Source organism: Populus trichocarpa, chromosome 13, assembly GCF_000002775.5.
Source record: "Populus trichocarpa isolate Nisqually-1 chromosome 13, P.trichocarpa_v4.1, whole genome shotgun sequence".
Classification (NCBI taxonomy): domain Eukaryota; kingdom Viridiplantae; phylum Streptophyta; class Magnoliopsida; order Malpighiales; family Salicaceae; genus Populus; species Populus trichocarpa.
Window position 1 is genome coordinate 15,440,846 of NC_037297.2, and position 19,977 is coordinate 15,460,822.

The 19,977-nt window shown below is 33.8% G+C and overlaps 2 long non-coding RNA genes across 11 annotated transcripts; one reads left to right on the top strand and one right to left on the bottom strand.

The window, feature by feature from the left end:
- The first annotated feature begins 3,605 nt into the window (after window positions 1-3,605).
- On the top strand, window positions 3,606-9,740 carry LOC112323805 (uncharacterized). The gene is made up of 2 exons (XR_002977268.2): window positions 3,606-4,628; window positions 9,570-9,740. It is a non-coding gene; the product is annotated as an uncharacterized LOC112323805 (long non-coding RNA).
- A 2,488-nt stretch (window positions 9,741-12,228) lies between these two features.
- Window positions 12,229-15,982, bottom strand: LOC112323827 (uncharacterized). Of its 10 annotated transcripts, none has more exons than XR_008057046.1 (4): window positions 14,987-15,982; window positions 14,748-14,830; window positions 14,066-14,280; window positions 12,229-13,030 (listed from the first exon to the last, which is right to left on the bottom strand). It is a non-coding gene; the product is annotated as an uncharacterized LOC112323827 (long non-coding RNA). The 10 variants fall into 10 exon arrangements; XR_008057044.1 differs by having other exon boundaries at window positions 14,066-14,556; XR_008057045.1 differs by adding an exon at window positions 14,403-14,471 and having other exon boundaries at window positions 14,748-15,982.
- Window positions 15,983-19,977: the final 3,995 nt, after the last annotated feature.

Here is a 19,977-nt window from a genome sequence, read left to right on the forward strand (position 1 = left end):
TTATTTTCCTGGGAATGCCTACGTATGAGAATGTGCTTTTTCTAACCCTTGGATGTTTTTTTAACCACATCCAACGTGCACTGTTTATTGTGTTTATATATATATAAATAATTTTTCAATATTGATTTTTATAGATAGGATTTTGTAGTGATTCTGAATAATTTGAAGTTTGGGTTGTGATAGCTGTAATTTTTACATATACGTAGTTATTTATTTTTTAAAAAAATACTATAAATTATATTTTTGAATTTTATCTAACATTTTAAAAAAATTAGGTTAGGATAGGTTTTTAATATAAGCGTTGCACTTTTTTTGTGAATTTTTATAGTTCAGTGATGTAGGATTGAATGTTTACTGATTTATATGAAAAAAAATGAACTTTTAATAGATAGAATGAAAAAAAAAGAGCATAAATTTCCAGCATCCGATTTTAGCAAGTGAGATCTAAAGCATGTTTGCGTATGCAACTAGAATCTCATTACCAAACTCCTTAATACGATATTAGTTTGTTTTTCCGTGTTATGCTATGATAATAATGATATAGGCTATTATTTTGTTTTTCAATGCCAACAAAATGGTGTAGACATTAATTTTTTTTTATTATAAAAGGAATTTTAGCTATAAATTAAAAAAATTATACATGCTTTTAATAAAATAAATCAATATTTATATATGCTAATAAATAATAATAAATTTATTGATTTGAACAAGGAATTGAGTTAGAAAACTAAGATAAATATATTATTTCTTAGAAAAAAAATAAACTGGATATTTATTTTAGTTTGAAATCAAGTCCTAAAAGTTTTAATTAATAAAATAAAATTTTATTTTGCCAAGTCCAGCGTTAACTCAACATTTAAATCTTTTATTAACATTGCAACATCCCAAAATAAATCAACTACAATAAATAAACATCAAACTCAATTTCAAGTTAACAATCACTAAATTTAACATCAACCCAATACTAATATGTCAGAAAAAACAAAAAAAACATTAAACTTGCCAGAGCTATGAATCAGGTCACCCAGCTAAACGCATGAACGTGTTCATGGATTTTATAAAATTTAATAATATGGTTTTTCTTTAAAACTTTTTTTTTACTGTATGATAAAGAAATTGACGGGAAAAAAAGTAATGTTCAATTAGAAAAAAGGTCAACTAACCAAACTTCTAAGTTGGAGCAACCCGGGTTACCCTAACAAACCTTCAAGTCACACTAACCCTATAGAAAGACAAAATAAAAAAAGATTTGTGCCATCATTATCATTATCACTATTACTATCATTATTATCATTATTATTATCATTGTTGTTGTTATTATTATTATTAAACTCGTTAGACATGCGAATCAGGTCAATCAGTCAAATCTGCGAACATGTCTATGGATTTTATAAAGTTTAATGATATGACTTTTCTTTAGGTCTATTTTTTTTAGAATATGAGAAAAAAATAGGCGAAAAAAGTCAAGTTCAATAATAATAAAAAAAACACCCCAACAAACCCTTTTATGGTTTGTTATTTTTTTCTAAAAAATAGGAAAAGACGAGAGACAAATGTAAATCAATATATTTAATATTATAATATAAGTAATTTACCTGGTTGTGTTTAATAATTTTTTTTTTAAATTCAATTTCAAATAGAAATCAACACACAAATAAGATTTATTGAATAAAATTAAAAGTAAAATAATAATATGCAAGGCTACACATAATAAAAATATCATAAGAAATAAGTATTTTTTATTTCAAAAAATAAATCTAATATATATATATATATATAATATTTAAATTACAAATAAATCATGCTAATCTCTTCAAAAATCTAACAAATCCAACATAACTAAAAATTAATAACTATGTAAAAAATAATAAATAAGTAAAAAACAAATCACAAAGAAGTAAAACACAAACTTAAAAATTATTTTTTAAAAAATATAAAATTTCAAAATTAAAAAAATCAAAACTACAAAAAGAAAGAAAGAAAGAAAGAAAGAAAGAATGAGGTCAAGCCTAGTGCTTGACCCACGACCAACGGACTTACATGCAGGCCTGCATAGTCAAGCGCAGCCACCCGATCCTTTTTTAAAAAAGATAATGGGACAGGTGACATGCCCCAACTCAATCGGAAAAAAAAAACAATGCGTCGCTTGTCTTATTAGACAAAGTGTTGTCTAGCATATCTAGATTCGGGGCACTGTAGTGGATGAAAAATCGGGGTGCCTAGTTTTTTCCCTCTAAAAACTCATTTGCAGCCCAAAATACACAAAAAAAACATCCTAATAACCCTGTGAAACCAATCTTTAAGTTCCAAAAACGTAAAAAAACAGTCCAAAACCAAGAATTAACTCGTAAACCAATTTCTTCTCAATCTCAGATTTGGATGCTTTAAGCCTTTCAAGGCAAAAAAAAAAAAAAAAAAACACCCAAGTCAAATTCCTCTCATCATATAAAACTATTTGAGACAAAAACCTAATATTTTGATGGCCAGAATCGTTGAAATGATATCTTTCTCTCTTTAAGCTGAATTCCAACTATTTTCTCTCTCCTCTCACCTATTAAGGACTAAAAAATAATAAAAATAAGATTTAGTATCAAAATGAATATTTGCAAGCTTCAATGGACTAATCACCTTATAACAAAAAAATTAGGGATAAAAATGTACTTCATAAATAAATTTGGATTATGTTACCTGTTTTTTGCACTTTAGTCCCTTGTATTTTATACTAACTCTCACCAAAATAAAAAAAACATGCAATTGAGCTTTAATCTGACTCAAAAATGCTAAATTGTGCTAAAATAAAATTCAAACATCAAATTGAAATTTTTTAAAAACAACACTATTTTAATCTACAATAAAATATGAAAAAATAAATAATAAATTCATGTAAAATAAAAACAACAGGGCATTTAGCTTTATACTTAGTATCTAAAAAATAATTCTCTGTTAATAGGGAGGAAAGGGGTCATAATTATTAACTCTAGGAAACATATTTTATACAAAAGAAATACCGTATACGTTACCGTGGAATAACAGGCATTTGAATGGTTATGATTGTATGGAAGGACATGTTTTTTTTTTTTTTTTGGTTTTAGTTTAATGTGGGTGTCCGGGCCAGCTTGCGCGCACCTCGACTAATCCCACGGGCCCTGAAGTTAACGACCATGTAAACCTCCAGTGGCTATCATATGAGATGGAAGGACATGTTTAATAAACATAATTATGGTCTTAATCGCATTCTATGAATAGCTAGGTTGAACATATCAACAAGAATATAAACAGTTCTCCCGTGCTGGAGTTCAATATTCTACATGTTTTTCTCTTCCTTTCTCCACAAGATACCGTATATTTGTGAAGTTTTAAGAGAAATATTTGGTTTGCTGCCCATCGAATTTCCAATTGCTTTTTTGAGTTTTAAAAACGCTCTCTCCTTGATTTAATCCCGAACAGGTGTCTCTTTAAAAACAACATGTCTTTACAGATTATATATATATTTTGTTAACCAAGATTTTTAATTTTTTTTAATGAATATTAAATAAACAAATATTTTAAAGAATATACTCATAGCAAAATATGGCCAATGGTACAAAAACAAACAGACGAATAAGCAGCGGTAGAACCTCGAGCAAAGAATAGTTTAGAAAAAAGAAAGAAAAAAACCTCCATTAAATTACAGCCAAGGAGAGGGGAGGACGGATGGATGGCCTGTCCCATAACTAATGTTTGGAGAAGGGTGTTTATGTAATTCAAGGAGCATATAAGTTGTTAGCTACAAACCCTAGCTATGTGTGAGTGTAGTGTCTAGCGTCTACGCCAGGAGCTGCTCTAAAATAATGCTAGGTGGAGAGGACAGAGTTTAGCTGATTGATGATCAGAGAGAGAGAGAGAAACCCCACCATCTGTTCCTTTCCCTTACTATGTGGTATATTGTGGATATATATATGTGGTATATGAGGCGTCACTTCCTGTTTATGAGCAGAAAGAGTGGGAGAGAGGGAAGAGAAGAGAGCACTTTATTATCCTCCGAATAATTACAAATTCCCTTGTGTTCCTTTCAGCTTTATTTATACTCTACTCTACTCTACCCAAAGCCTTCAACATCTCCTGGAAAATCTCCTGTGGCTGTGGCTGTGGCTCTGTGCCTGTGAAAAGAAAAGGAAAAGAAAAGAAAAGAAGAGAAAGGAAAGGAAAAAGATGTCCCTCCCTCTTCCCCTCATCTCCCTTTCTTTTATGTTTAAAATGAACAACTTTGCCAGATTTGTAGAGATCCTCAATCGCTTTCTACCTCTTCTCTGACTCTCACGAGGACAGCGACATTTCCTCTTCCCTGCCTTTATTGCAGCTCTTAATTAATTATCTTCCGTGATTTCTGCATTTCTTTCTTTACTCCCTCTTTTCATTTTCATCTTCTCTTCTATAAATATTCTTGTAATTATCTTCTACCATACCATGAGTACCTAGTATTTTTCTCTTTGCCTTTCTTTTCCACAAAGAAGGAAGGAAAAGAAGAAGAAGAAAAGTGCAGCTGAAGCTGATCATCGTGGAAGCACCGGATGCTTTCTAGCTTTTCATATAAGAAGGTGCACGGCCAGTCTCAATGGAGCTAATTGGTGTCGCAGAAAATCGGTTTGGTAAGCAAACTAAAACCTTTCTCTCGTTAACTTAACCCCGTTAGGTTCTATATATTTAGTGGCCATCTTAGCCACAAGTTGCTTCTGTCATTGTTTGAAGAGAAACTGATCTCTAGGTTTTTACGGCTGACTTCCTGATAGAAACTTGTATGTAGTTACTAAAAGGAGAAAAAAACAGGGTGGATCTCTGGTTGTCGTATAAAGTAACGGATGATCAATATCTTAACCTAAATTGATCTGATACTGGACACCGTTTTTTGGGTTCTTCAGCAATCTAGGCTCCAGTGCTTAGTGGGGTTTTCCTATTTTGGCAATTGAGCTGTCCCGTTAGCCTGCTGATTATCTTTTTCCTTCCCTTGATAAGTGAAAGACCTCTTGACTCTAGGGTTAGGGTTCATGCAACCACATTTTCAACAATCTAATTCTTGAACCAGTATCATTTTCTGTTACTGAATTCTGACCCTTTAATTCCTAGATATATGGGAGCAGGTTTCCAGGAATATTCCTGATTCCATTGCTTTCAATATCTTCATTTTAAAGGCTTGAAAATCTCGTAGATAACATTTTGAAGTGTTCTTTGGCTGCTGTTCTCTCTCTCTCTCTCTCTTTTGGCCTGCAACTAGAAGCCATTGGCTTGAACAAGTTTCCAAAATGGCCAGTTTATCCGTTCTCCCATGTGAATGGTTGCTACCTTTCTCTTATAGTTTATGTAGGATATCAGAAACAAATCCTGATTCCTTGAATTTCTCATGAACAATTAATTGCATTTAGTGCGAAGCTTTGTCATTGCAATTTGCTGTTTAATTAGTAGCAGTAGTGAATTTCCCTTGCTACTTCAAATTGATAAGCAGATCGTCCTGTTTGATTTAGCAAATCCAATAGTAGAATTGAATCATTGTGTTTTCATAATTTGATTTAGCTTGAAAAGAATGCTTAAGCTTTTATAATTTGAATTACCTATATTAATGTTTACTATTTGCATGTATTCATCTCTCTGTCCAGTAACTAAACATTTGCGATATTCAATTATTAATCAGAATACATTGCTAAATTTCTTTTCATGAGAAATGGTTTAAGAGAGCTTTCTTCAGTCCACTCATGGACGGGCGAAGGGTTTGGATTAGCTGCCGACTCATTCATTCAAACACAGTAGAAATTAAGGGAGCAGTATGGCTGCTATTGTGAATGTGTGAATGATGCGGGAGATAAATTTCATCCTTTTCTTCTCTGTGCTTGGACTGAAGGGAGCTCCCTTTAATCGTTTATTCACGATCTTATCAAGCGAAGGTCCTCCTTTCGTTAAATTTTCTTCCTTGTCATGTTCGAGAATCAAGTAATTAAAATGAAATTCTTGTTACTTGTCAGACTTATTTTACTAGTAGCATCGCAATCTTGTCTAATTACACGATCCTCCTGCTCAAATTTTCTCAAGTAAAACGTATGCATACATGACTGTAAATCATTCACGTAATGAATTCTTTAATTTTGACCGAAATTTGGCTGGTATTTAGTATTTTGTGTTTTTTAGTTTATTCTGATCTCTCCGTTTTTTATATATTGTTTCAATCCTCCAAACAATACAATCCTATCCAATTTTGTATCTTTAACACTTTGGAGGGATGCTGCTGTGCTTGCGAGAAAACTTTGACCAAATGAAGATAGCCCTTGTAAAATTGAACCTCGCTAGCCTAGTATTTGGTGAATGATCGATCATCTACTATGAAATATTGGAATTGATCTTTGCACATGCATGTTTATGTCCAAATGAGTACATGCGAAAGATATTCATCCACTTTTCTCATTATATACCAGCACCTTTACTTCTCTATTTGTGTAAATCATCTCTGGAAATTACATGATCATCCAGAACGACAAAGTCTTCTTTAAATTTCCCATAAATTTCCCATCTTTGTTTATTATATGGGAACCCGCAGTGCATTTGATCAATGTCCATCGGTCAAAAGATTTGCTGTGTTTATTACGCAAGAGCTGGCTGACCATAAATGAATGGAGCCGATAGAATTTAACCGAAATCTGTCAAAGGAGAAATAATGTTCTTTTGTCTTCACCCTCTTTAGCGTTTTGTCTTGTCCCTTGCCTCCTCTCCCTTCCTGTTTTTCTCATCGTGTAATGATGATCCACAGGACCCCTTTAGCATAGGACGTACAGGTGTTAATTTGTAGCTTCTCTCCTGTTTGTATCAGGGCTGGATGTGAATATGTGTAGGAGTAGTCTTAATCTCAAAGTACGATAATGCTAGTTGCAAGTTGCTTTCTGGTTAGCAAAACAAACTAGAGCTCTTGTAGATGTTTGCTTAACAAGTAGCTACCAGCAGCATGTCACAAATACACGGACTAAACTGGCTAGACTAGGCATGTCAAATGTGATGCGGTTAGGACTGGGCAGTGAATTTTGCCACCTGAATTTTTTTACGTTTTTATGGATTTTGCCCAGTTGTAAGACTAGCCAAACCAAACCCTAGGGCAGGCTTTTGGTGTTATCTCGTCAAATGGGCAGGGCTTAAGAAGGCAGAAACCTGAAGATTCCACCAATCGTACAGGAGAAGAAGAAGTCTCGTTTGGTGGTGTTGAGTTGGATGTTGTTTTTGCATTAAACGCGTTGCCTCGTGGTCTGTCAAAGCGTATGTGGTTGGAACTTGAAGCTAGTTTATGGCCTTATTATTTTAGCCTATTATATGTTGTTTTGTTTCTCCATAAAATAACATGGCTTATTTTATGGCCAGCGTGAGAGAGAGAGAGATGGGACTGGTCCCTGGTCCCTGGTCCCTGCCGATTATCAAGTTGCTTACATGCCATCATGCCCCATGTTTAAACCTCCCTGCCTACTTTAACTTGTCAAGTGCATCATTTTATACGTGTATTTAAATAAAAAAGTATTAAAGTAATGATTTTTTTATATATAATTAAGTAATTGACACACCAAAATCATTATTTTTTTTAAAAAAAAACACTCTAAAAGAATGTATCTAATATTATCTCTTCCTTCCAGCTCTCTCGGAATTGATTTAATGCATCACGTCTTTTTCCGATCTAATTATCAAGCTATACATGAACAATTCGAAATTTCCTGGTGGGTAAGAGGTTTAAAGACCTGACAATAACTAAGTTAAGATATACAAGCGTAAAGACCTGACAACAAGTCACATAAAATAAGGCAGTTCCTTGGGGTGATAAAGGGGTGGAAGTACAATTGAAGTTGATTTTATAATACTCATCGAATTCATGCATATGGGGCGTGTGTTTTGCTGTCTTCTTGCACCAATCTCTTTCTTTCTTAAAAAAATTTTCTTGCATTGCATACGAGGATTGATTTTTGGGTTTTAAATTAACATCACTTTACTACTGCTGCTAAGTACGATTTGTGTCAATTCTTTGTAGTATCTTGTTGTATGGTCCCGTTAGGTGTATGCATGAGCTCCCATGCCGCTGCATTTATAGTTTTCCAAGTGCATGTTCACGTGTCTATAAGCCATTTGATTGATTCCGAAATCCAAAATTGCCTTTATTAATTTTTAAAATCCATCACCACCAGTAAAAAGAGCATCAGGGTTTGTAACTGGAACCAACCTTTGGAAATTATATATATATAATCTATGTTCAAGGACAATCTAACGTGTGCGCTTTGTTTTGTCTGGCTTCCTGTAATATTTCGGGAAACACAACTTTATAAAAAGCAAATTAGGTTTTTTCGCCTTTTGCTCTCTATTCAAGATCTTAATGTGAATATTGGCTGATCTGATCCGATATATGATCTGATATGATATCATCCTTGTCTCAATCGAAGTCTATGGGTTCTTAATTACATATTTTTAGGCTTGATCTAAGGAGAACAGATTGTAGCTATAACTAAGGAGAGATATCAGTACATGTAGCTAGAATTATATATGGAGACATACATGTAATCCTATATAGACATGTAACACGTACGTACATATGAATGAAGACAGACTCTCTCTCTTCAACTCATCTTCTCTTCGGTAAATGAGGTTCAATGTGTGCTTTCCTAATCTTGGTCTAATCCTTTCAGAACGCATTAACTGGTTACTCGTTTTCCTTGCTATCGAAATCGAATACACCGCTCCATCTTTTTTACTAGATAGAGATTAGAGACTCTCTCTATTATAAAAAATATAAGTAAAACAGAAACTTATTGATCAAAGGAAGTGGGGAAAAAAAACCTTGATGCCTAGGTATTATTGACCTTACCGATCTTCTTCTAGAGAGCGAAGCTCGGGTATGGGATGCAGGGCTGGTCTCCACGATGAGGTTTTCTGGTACTCAACGTCACAAGCGTTCAGCACAGCAATCTGACCCCAGTTCAGCCGCGGCCCAATATCTTCATTATCGTTTGTGCCGGGTGAACAATCTGACGGCATCTTCTTGTGATGGGTAGATTTGGGACCTGCAGCCCCTCTTGAACGTGCCAACCTCATTAGACCGTCGAAGGTGTCCTTGTCTATAGCTCGCTGGCCTTCTTCAACCAGGAAGTATAACCCATTACTGCGAAGCTCAATGGAATCCGGCAGTACCAGTAGTGATTGGTCTGACCTGCATCTTAGTATCGAATTACGTGGGTTAGATGCTAGGATCTCTTTAACGTGTGTGCCTGCCTTGATTTTCATCACCTGACCATTTTGTTTGATAACAAGGACATGCCTCCCTGATTCCCCTGAGGCACAGGGGCATGAAACGGAGCCGCCCATAATTTTCGAACCTTATTATTTACCTCTATCCTTTGTTTTACGTGCCGTTTATATAAGGGCGAATGTGTTGGTAGTTTTTGGTATGGACAAAATGCTTGTAGGAGAAATCAAGGAACTTCTGGATACCAAATTTAAATTGCATGCTAAGGTGTGTTTTTTTGTCTGTTGGTACTGCCAAATCTTAGCTCATCCCCAGTTTGTTTTTCATGTCACTGCAGAAAAGGAAGAAAGAAAGAAAGAAGAAGAAAATAATTAAGAGTTGTAACTTTCCGACCAAGTGCCATTATTTGTAAATCTGTCATAAAAAATTAGTAATTATCGCTAATTACTATGGACAGCTTATCGATTGCATTTGATTAATTACATTTTTAATGATTGATTTGTGAGTATATCAACGAAATTCCACTAAATTTGTTTATGAAATGCCATTTTCTTAGAGGCATTTGTTGACATGCTGTTACAGCAAGAGGAGCAATAACTCAATTGGAGCTAGCCTCGTGCATGCATGGAGAATTCTATATAAACAAAGAGATAATTACCTCCTCATTCTTTGTTTTGGTAAGTTATGGTTCCCATTTTAAGATTAGCGGAATTTAATATTTTTCATCTGAAAATTTTAAGATTTAGAAATGTCTCTATTTTAAATATATTTTCGTTTTATTGGCTGCACACCTTCTTATAGAAGAAAAACTTTTATTTTTAAAAAATTCATGCAATTTATGTTTCGATATGTTTTGTAATAAATAATGAAATAAAAATAATAATAGAAAAATATTTTCTTGTTTTTTTCTATTAATAATAAAATAAAATAGGATTGAATAAAATGCATGATTGTTTTGGACCGAAACCTTTTCAATAAAATCCATACTTTACCACACTCTACCATTAATTAATTAACGAAGCAAAATTGCAAGGTGTAGCTAGCTATCACATTGAAAATGTCGCAAAAATATTTATTTAGAACAAAGAAATCTCCTCAAAAACATCTGGATGGATGGATGATCCCCCTCTAGAAAAGGCAAGTGAAAAATGCACGCAGGAGGTTGATATAGATTTATGTTTCTGTGTAATGTACTCCTTCTGTCTTTATATTCAAGTAAAGATTCGAAAATGGGATCCTTCCAGCATCTATCCTGTTTCGTTCACACTACCAGAAGCCAAAAAAAACTAGGTGGAATTGATCTTCAATGGGGGATGTTATATGTAATATGTGATGTGCCCAAGATTCTACCCAGGGGGTCATATTTTTCACATAGAATTAGCCAGGCATGCCTCCGAGACATACACGTACTATGTTACGGATACTAAATCTTTTTTGAACGCAAAAACAATGCTGAGTTATTGGGAATTATTTGATATTGTTATTAAACTCGGTTCAACAAGTCACATTTGAAACTCCAACTTGAGTCTTCATAAAGTCTGAATTTTTAATTAAATTATATGAAAGTTATTTTGATGTGTTTTTTTTTTTGATAGTGTTCTAATTGACTTGACGGGTCTTGAGTAAAAAAATCGAAGAAAAAAATTACATGAAAAACAAAAACTAGACATGCAGGTTTAAAAGCAACCTAGACAACCATTAAAACTGAGTTTGACTTTTAAAAAAAATTTGAAGCTCACATTAATTTCTTAACATTGTTCTTCTTAACTTGCCAAATCAATGAACTTGGTTGTTAATTCCAATGGGTTCAAATATATTTTTTTTATTTTTACTGCATGATAAAAAAAATAAAGATCAATTTAAAATCAATCAAATACTAAAGAATGAAATTAAGTAAATTAAAATAATTCATCAAAAACCCAACGCTAAATGTTTCTTTTTTTTTAAAAAAAAAAACAAGTCAAACTAGGTGTGCGTGTCTGAGTAACCTAACATATTAGGGCTTTAAAAAAGTCATCATTATCAAACTTTTCTCGTCGAAAAGATCCTGTCGACACCAAGTTTGATTATTTTTTTGTTGTAGGTATCTTGACAATCAACTATTTTCTCTCTTTCATGGTTTTCGATAACTTTCTCTCTTATTCTTTTAACTTAAGTACTAAAAAATAATCAAAACAAAATTTTGAATTAAAATATAAATTGTCATTAATTTGAGGTGAGCCATGTATTTTATTCTTATTTTTATTTAGAATTTAATTTCATATAATTAGAACGTACAATGATCAGTTGAAAAAAAAAAGTTTGAATTTTTTTTTTAAAAAACTGGAAGGTGATAAATTGTTCATGTGAACACAATTCAGTTTTTTTTTTAAAAAAATTATTCATGTACAAGCTAGGAAACTGATAATATATTTTGATTAAAAAAGAGAGGGGATAATATACATTAGTTAAATAAATAAAAAGAAAGACGAGGCTAATTAATATATATATATATTCCATGGACAATACTGTTTGTCTTACTAGTTGCATGTAATTTCGTTAAAGGAATAGGAATTAGGGTAAGAATGGATCTGTACTATTAATTTAGAAAAGTGAATCACTATTATTGTTGTTGTTTTTAAGTCGGAAGGAAGGAAGGGGGAAAACCATTGCTATTTTCTAGTTCCTACACGATCGATGAGGTTGATAGGCTTGAGGAGGCCGATTTATGATGTCCATTTTGTCTCCACTGCACTTTCCCTCTCTACTGCACTTCTAGTAGTGCTCCTGCAGGTTTCATCAGTGCTCCTCCAACATTCCATCTCATAGGCTTGATGCATAGCTGGAAGTGCTTGCCTAGATGATAATTAAGCACCAGCTTGAGCTGACCAAAATGAAAACCAAACAGGAGAGACCAACCATCAAGACGATCGAGCTGAGTGAAAAGAAATGAGAGAGAGAGAGAGCAAGCAAGGCTAAACTACTCCCTGAATTGCACCAAATTAAAATCCCAAGGCTGAAGAAAAAACAAACAAATTTTCTAGTTTCATGCCGGATATTGCATACGAGGAACAAGTTTGAAATTAAGACAAAAACATGTGTCATACATCTGTTGGGATACACCCAACATGCAGTCATCCTCTCTCTTAACCCGCACGCACCGGAACCCCTACAAATATTGACCTCACAATTGAAGAGCCAGATCAGGGTCAAGCTCCTGCCTATCCACCAAGTTTAATTGTTGAGTTTTTGAAAAGAACTGACCTCTGGACTCTTCTTGATGGGCAGCATACATTCCAGTAAGAGGGAAATAACCTGATGGTGTTTGTGAATTTCGATTTTGGAAAGCACTAATTTGCCCGAGAGTTGCGATAAGAAGATCCATATTGCCATTGGTGCCCTTCATTTTTGCTTCTGAAGAGCCACAAGCATCCACATTTTTGTTTGTGTTGACAGATTTTTCTCCCATCAAAGCAAATTCATGCTTCCATCATTGTTGGGGTGAGCTCTAACCCCTTGCAGAGAATTACGAGTAGGAACCATTCCTCCAGTATTACAACCATTCACACCTCCATTGGGACAGACCGTCTTTACTTTATAAGAAACAGGTGAGATAGAATTGAAACTATTGTGAGGCATACAGCCATCATTAACACCGGTCAGACGAGAGGACTGTCAATTGCGGTTGATATAGGGTCTAAAGAATCTGTATTCTTGCTAAAAGAGGTTGGCATCCGGGACAGGAAATTTGGAGTTTCAATTGAAGCTGTTGATCCCAAATCTTTAACAAATTGCATTAGACTTTCGATGTATCGGAACCTGCATCACATCAATCAGCCTAAGGAAGGTTATGCAACGAAAATGATGGAATTTCAAAGATTATATAATCAGCATTGGCTTGGGACACTCGAGATTAACTGGACTTGAAGAACTTCACATTTAAGTTTTAGAAGAAATGGATGAACTGAGGATTCTATTTCCCCAAGCCAAGATGTTCATAAAATTAGGATTTTTGCTCTTATTTGTTAACAGCGACAAGGACGCATGGTTCTGAACCCACAAACAAACACTTGCATTTCATTTTTGTGATCTTTCAAACAATTTATGTTCCCTTTTTCTACATTTTCCTGCCTTATCCAGAAGAACTTCAAAAGGTCAGGAATGGAAGCAAATAATGTCTGCATTGTTTTACAGGTAGATCAGGTCAATTCTTGTGTGCGTGCTGTATCAAATCATGCTTGATAGCTGTGGTTTTACATATTTTGCATGTCCTGTTCCTTCGTGCGCGCACATAATTGGGTGCATTTGTGTCGACATATGTACTGTGTTGCTTTCTCAACATTATACGATGAACTTACAGGGGTAAGTAGTTTTGGGGCATTATGGTCTGCATAAACTATCGACCCATTGCCATTGACAGAGGAAGTTCGTTCGAGGCATGTATGTCACAAGCCTTACAGTTTCAAAGGAGTCTAAATTTCTACCTTCTCTTTAGCCCGTTCAATGCAAGTAGAAGATATATAGTGTTAGCTTCTTTCACTCTATATAAGCACATGGGGTTAGAGATAAATGCATGTGTAGCAGTGCTAAAGAAAACAATGAGAAGGGTTTGCAAGTTTATTCAAATTTTCAAGGCAGAAATTCATGAAATTCTGGTCTCCACAGTAAGTTAATGAACATGAATTTATGGAATCATTTTCCAGTGCATGAATCCACATCCGACGATCCTTACCAGAATATGTTACTTAAATTATCTTCAAAAGGTGCTTTTATAATATTGACAACATCCAAATGGTTGTTCAAGCACGTCAAGTCAATAAAGAAGGAGCAGTTGTAGATCATTTCATCTCTTACCAGAGGGTTTAGACGTTTTGAAGAAAGGTGTGTTTGGGTAGCTCTCTTTAGAAAGGGGTTGTTTAGTGAAGCACCACCTCCGGCCCCAACAAATTTAGCAAGCTTATTCAGTATACTTCCAGCTTCGCCCTAGCCTTTTTTAGCAGGACATCTTCTCATCTCGGAGTGTTCCAGCTCAAATTTCTCTGGTTCAGTTCTCAGAGAATTTTGAAGACCTGCAGAGCCAGTTCACTTAGAGCACGAGCCTGGAAACTACAGTGTTGCATTAATTGAGATGCCTAATATCTTCTTTTACTATCATGCTACCATTTTGCAAAATAAAAACTTTCAACTCTACCTCTGTATAATACAAAGTTGTCGATGAATTAAATTTAATTGCCTTGCTGGATATGAGAAACACATCATGCTGCAGAATAATTCAAAGAAATCGAGATCTTCTTATGATATTGACTGAACAAATGCAGATAAGAATCTGTTTTTCACAACCTGACCTGCAGGCTTGTTTACTTTCAATTATTGGAAAACTATATATATAAAACAATGTTGGTGGGATTCTAGAGAGGCGAAAAAAGAAACAAAAACACATCTACACAATCTATGAGACAAGATAATATGAACCAAGAAAGACTGCATAACAAGAAAGATCAAAGCCAGGCCATAAAATCACATCTTCTAGTCATACCTTGTTTTGCAAAACCATCACCCATATGGTGAGCATTGCGCGGAACATGAGAGAAAGACACCGAGTCCAAATGTGAAGAAAATCTAGATACAATGATGAAAAGAGCATGAAATCTCCATGGCCTATTAAGTGGCTTATTTACCCAGTTAACCACAACAGCAGAATCAGATTCAAAGATGAACTTTCCTCCAATAAAATCATCTCACGAAGAAGATAGTTCAAGAGCTTTAATATCATACCTAGCAACTAAGCTTCATTTGAATCTTTAATCCCAACAGGAGCAGAGAAAAAACCCAGAACCAAACCTTTATGATTGTGAAGAACCCCTCCAATACCAGCAAGTCTAGGTTTCCCAATAGAAGAACCATCAACATTCCATTTTAGCGCATGAGATTTAGGGGGAAACCATGAAATGATAGCTAGTACTCTTGTTGTTTGACCATCGAACCAAACCATCAGTAGATAGGTAAATTCAAGAGCACAAAAAGAAAAATCAGAGAATAAAACAGTCAGGTTGAAAACTTGGATATTCCTTTAGTAGAGGATAAAAGCAGAAGCTGGGGAACCTGTACTACAAAGTAATTACATTGCAGGGAAGCACCATGAAGGAAAAGAGGATGATGGCCTTTTTGATTTTGGAGCATTACCTGAAATTGCTCCAGACTTGTATACATTCCTTACTGAAGTTTGGCCCTTGTGGTTCCAAAATCTTTGACTCTTTAATGATATTGTAATAGCCAATAACCTCTAAAAGAAACAAACACTATTAACGTCATCGTGGATAGGAGGAGAGCGAGTTGTTTCAGGTCTACGTGCACAGTGAACAAGAACCAACTACCAACCTCATCAGGGTCAATTGGCTGTGCAAATATCTCTGATCTGTCTCCCGCGTGTCAGAAGAAATGTTGAGATAACAAAAACCGGACCCTATTCGTATGATCATCTATGTGATTCAAGCAGTGGAGTCGGCTCTTTTCTTTGCTTAAAGCACACAAATGAATGCTATCAAGATAATCACCCTTGTAAGATGTCAAGGATAAATTCCAGTTTAGATCAAAGCATCATCATCACCATCTTTTGGGTTTTCATCTTCCCGCGAACAGATAAATGCAAGTGATGAATTCGTGGAAACTTTAGGATTGGATTGGACTGGACTTTCCTTAACTGTGTCTACCAGGCTTGATTGTTTTTGACAAGCCAGTCTCCTGTCAGAACAAGGCTCTTTAATGCTTAAATTTGTATACATAGGAGGAGAAAATAATTTAAATAAAGAAAAATAAGCAATAAAAAAAATGTTAGAAAGAGAAGCAAGCGCCATATGTGTTGTAAATGCCCTTCCTTGTGTTTATTATTGTGAAAATTTTTATGAAAAAAATTGTTTTTGTAAAAAATATTTTTAGTTGAGATTGGTTTGATATTTATATATATTTAGTTAAAAATTTAAAATTGTAGTTGAAATTAAAATTGAATAAAAAGTAGTTTAATGTGTTTGGTTAAGAATACTTTTTAAATTGAGGTTATAAAATAACAAAATATATATATATATATTAATATTGATGGTTTTTAATTTAAATATTGTATATTTAACTATTGTTATTACATCATGAAATAAATAATATTTTATATAAAATATTTTTTATTATTTCATTAAACTATCTACAATTCCATCACGTACGAAATTCATCCAACAAGTACTATATTTTTCATGGTTTTCTAAACGTGCAACAACATCAAGTAAAATATCATCAGGAACAAAATTGAGATTGCGATCAAATTCTGCTTATGCTACGTCATCATACGATCTCATTCTAATTCATGTAGTGTCATTGAATAATATTAAACACTAGTTTTTCGAATAAAACATAATTAAAAATAAAAAAATAATTGGATTTTTTTACTGGGTCGGACCCAGTCCAATACATTTAAGTTTGGGGCGGACCTGGTCCGGCCATGAACAATGGATATTTTCTCCACTGTTCACTTTGCAAGAGTGAACAGTGGAGAGTGAACTCTCCACTGTGAACAAAAACGCAGCAAGTAAAAATACAAAATGCTGGATGAGAAGCATGAAAAATACAAAATGCTGGATGAGAAGCATGAAAAAATTGCTTCACCAAAAACTGAGGTTAAACCTCATTTATTAATGGGTCCATGAACCAAATCACAACTTTATTTTATAACCAAACACCATACCATTGAGGTTAAGCAAAAACACAGCAGTTACTGCAAAGACAAACGATGTCTTAAATCGCCTAGCTTGGCTTTTATTTCCTAGTGTGGATTTAATAACATGGATTGGCTTGGAAGTTGCTTGAAATTGGCTCTTTTTTCTTGTTATTTATATATCTTGCTTACCTTAAAGTGTAGAGGGGAGTTGCACCATTAGTGGAGGGGTTGACACTACAAGTGGTTGTTGTGCATGATGTGATATTGGTGGAGAAATATGAAACAATTAGAGAGAAAAGTGACGTTGCTCTGCATAGAAAAAAAAATATGCGCGCGCGCACAAAGCGATATGTTGGACAACCTAATGTAAATATGTGAGACTGTAGTGTCTAACCATGACTTTTAAGAAATATTTATACTAAATTATTGAAATGTGTATTCCTTTATTATTTTGTGTGACAGCTAAAGCTTGAGATTTGGTCTAAGATGGTTGATCCAAAAGCCTTTTTTGTTCGGGCCTTGGGATGAAAATTTTAAAAAAACAACCCACGTATTTAGATTGGCTCAAAGAGAGGGGAAGTATCTTCTAAGTGCTCAGGCCTAGCTCGAGTATTGAGGAGGTGATGTAACCGGGCTTGTAGAAAGGAAATGTTCTAAATAGTCAGGTGTGGAACTAACTTAGTTAGATGGGGATCTATCATCAACAAATTATGCAGATAGCCAAGTAGGTGCATTTATGGGCTGGTGAGACAAAACTAAACCTAAGCTCAAGAGGAGACCCGATCACATCATACCAACAAAACAACATTAAAAGGTTACAATTTTTGATCCGATCATTAAATCGAGCTCTATTTTTCAGGAGATTCCCAAGATCTAGTTCTATAAGAAATCTAATTATTTTAACCAACCAAGCTTTAGAAGATTCTCAAATTAGGCATTAAAGACTATATTTAAGTCAATTTTGTTATTTTTCCTTGATATTTTTGGATTTTATGTTATTTTTAGATTTTTTGTTAGTTTTCCTTTGTTAGAGATTATGATTTTTCTTCCTTGTTAAGGTTAGTTTTAGACCTATTTAAAGACTAGTAAACTTCATATGGAGGTAGAAATTATTAGACTTGTTTATAGAAATAAAATTACTACTTAGGATTCTTGGTGTGATGATCCTATTTTGACAAAAAAATTTTCCTATTGTGATACTGGCTTCTAAAAGCATTGAAATCTTTTCATATAGACCATTTGTCATTTTCAAATTGTCCAAGGACAAATAAATATTTCCAATCTTTGATTGCACGGTGAAATAACCAGAATACCATTAAAAGTAAAAAAATTTTATTTAGCTTCAAGGAGTATTTTCACATTGGTTTTTTTGTTATTACCATTTAAACTGAGAGATAGTATGATATTTGACCAAATATAAAAAATAATAAACAATTAAAATACACAATCAAATAACAAAAAAAACCCTTAAAATAAAAAAATTTAAGCCTAAGGTCAAAGGTTTTTTTTTTTGTTTTTCACAATGATTTTTTTTATAATTAGAAAGTCAGCTCAGGGGCACTTTGATATTTAACTAAATAAAAAAAACAAAAAAGGACGTGTGCATGTGGCACACCCGAGAGTGCGTGAGGTGCGTCTCAACGTTAAAAAATGCTCTTTTGCTATGTCGTTGGAAGTGATGTTGTGTCTTCTTCCTGTTGTTGTAGCGCATGTCTCTAGTGGTGGTCTAATTTATCGCCAATTAGTCTTTTTTTCTTCTTTTTTTCTCTCTCCTCCCTTAAAAATTACAGTTTGACTTTCTTAGTTGTTAGTATTTCAACTTTAATCCTTATTCTTTGAAGTTCTCATTTTTTGTCTTGGTCTTTTTGTAAAAGTTTTATTTGTTTTTAATTTCATCATTTGATCCCAATTTACAAAATATTATATTCTCCAATCTGGTCCTCATTCTTTGAATTTTTAAGTTTTTGCCTTGGCTTCTTTGTGAAAGTTTTATTGGTTTTCAATTTCATCATTCATTTCAAATTGATGGTATTATGTTTTTCAATTCAGTCCTTATTGTTTTGATTTCTAATTTTTTAATGGACTTTTTGTAAAAGTTACTATTCTTTTCAATTTCACCTTTCAATAAAAACATTGTTTTTTTATGTCAATTTTAACCTTCATTCTTTTGATTTTTTTATCCTTTTACTAAATTGATTTTTTTTTTCAATTTCACTCTTCAATCAAATATAAAATTTATTTTGTATTTTAATTCTGATCCTCATTATTGTAATTGTTATTTTTTTTAATCCTTTTATATAATTAAATTCTTTTTTTAATTTCATCATTCAATATTTGATTGATTTAGAATTGCACTTCATTATTTTTCTAGATTGGGTGTTTTGGGTTTAATGAACTGAATCATGAGTTTGAAAAATTAACACGAGTTTTTTTTTAATAAAAAAAATGATTTTAATTTTTTTTATTGAAGATATGATATAAGTTGTGGATATGGTGTAATATCTCAAGTTTGCTTCACCTGACTATAAGTTTGTTCCTTTACCCTATTTTGGAATTTGAATACCATTTTTTGCAAAAAAGTAAAACAATAATAAGCGTGGACACTGAGAACAGTGGTAATCTATCCATCAACCCTTTACCCTTGACTCGAACCTCATAAAGAGTCGGAAAAGAAAGCACCTTCAGTTCCATAGCCAAGTTTGTCTTCATGAGTTAGTGGATTTGGGAGTTCCATCTCCAGCACAGAACTAAATGCCAGACATGAAGTAATTAAAGCCTGAGCTGGTAGAACCACTCCTTCTCACACAATGCTTGATCTCGAGTTTCTCCACTGCTACCTTCGGCTTGCCACTCCCAGCCTGACCCAGCATTCCATGACCTGCTCCAAAGCCATCACCCAATGAACTCTCTTCAGGTACACCAAATTGCATCCTATTAGCTAGCTTAATTCCTCATGTCAGTCATGGCATATCTTTCCTTAGTCTTCCTCAGCCGCTGACCACCTCTCCTTTTCTTATTCTGAGAAGCATCAGCAGGGACTGGAAGTGGTTTAGGTAGCCTGGCA